The sequence below is a fragment of the Silurus aristotelis genome (genome assembly GCF_946808225.1).
Source record: "Silurus aristotelis genome assembly, contig: scaffold_125, whole genome shotgun sequence".
NCBI lineage: Eukaryota > Metazoa > Chordata > Actinopteri > Siluriformes > Siluridae > Silurus > Silurus aristotelis.
The window spans coordinates 60,001-61,022 of NW_028148973.1; the positions used below are offsets into that span (position 1 = coordinate 60,001).

Below are 1,022 nucleotides of genomic sequence, written 5' to 3' on the forward strand. Positions count from 1 at the left end.
AAGAATTCAGGTATATGTCATAAGCAGGAGAACAGAGCAGTGTGTGTGTGTGTGTGTGTGTGTGTGTGTGTGTGTGTGTGTGTGTGAGAGAGAGAGAGAGAAACCTTGAGCTTGTGCTCTTTGCGGTTGATGATGACGGCGGTGATCTGCTGGTCCATGAAGATGAGGATGGTGCAGAGCAGAGCAGGAATCACCGCTGCTAACAGAGTCCACCAGGGATTCGACCCCCAACGGAGTAATCCACCAACCACGACCTTTAGAGGTGGGCTAAACATGCATGCACACACACACACACACACACAGACACACACACACACACACAGACACACACAGACACACACAGACACACACAGACACACACAGACACACACAGACACACTATAAACACTGCTAAATTTTTCTTGTTCAGTTGTTTTATGTTCTTTTGTGTGTTTGTGTGTTTGTGTGTTTGGGTGTGTGTGTGTGTGTGTGTGTGTGTGTGTGTGTGTGTGTGTGTGTGTGTGTGTGTGTGTGTGTGTGTGTGTGTGTTACCTCGAAGGTATCAGGGACATTAAGTTTGGGAGAAGGAATCCCCACCAGGTAATCCAACAACACCATAAACAGGATGGTGAGAAAAACTGCAAAATCACTGATGGTAGAGCGAACCTGCACACCAACAAGGGAGCAGACAGGGGTCAAAGGTCACATTGGGGTCCAGCATCATCATCATCATCATCATTACAATAATGATAATAAATATTTAGTTTATTATTATAATAATTGTTAAAATCAGAGCCGACCCTGGTGGGAAAGTAGCGTTTGGTCCTGAACTGTTTGAGGAAGGCGGAGAGGAAGAAGGTGGTGAAGAAGAGGATGATGGACCAGAACAGGACATCTGGGATGAAGGGGCTGTGATCACTACACGCCGACCCCACGAACACACCCTTCAGCTTCTTACACATCTGTACATCAATCACCACACACACACACACACACACACACACACACACACACACACACACACACACACACACACACATCAA

At 46.6% G+C, this 1,022-nt stretch overlaps 1 pseudogene across 1 annotated transcript in view; it reads right to left on the reverse strand.

Moving 5' to 3' along the window:
• Window positions 1-949, reverse strand: part of LOC310723119 (sodium bicarbonate cotransporter 3-like) — a 6,241-nt pseudogene extending 5,292 nt beyond the window's left edge. The window contains exons 1-3 of the transcript XR_014538350.1: window positions 780-949; window positions 532-645; window positions 105-267 (exon numbers count right to left, since the gene is read on the reverse strand). The product of XR_014538350.1 is annotated as a sodium bicarbonate cotransporter 3-like (transcript). The remainder of the gene's footprint in view (window positions 1-104; window positions 268-531; window positions 646-779) is intronic.
• Between the last annotated feature and the right edge of the window lie 73 nt (window positions 950-1,022).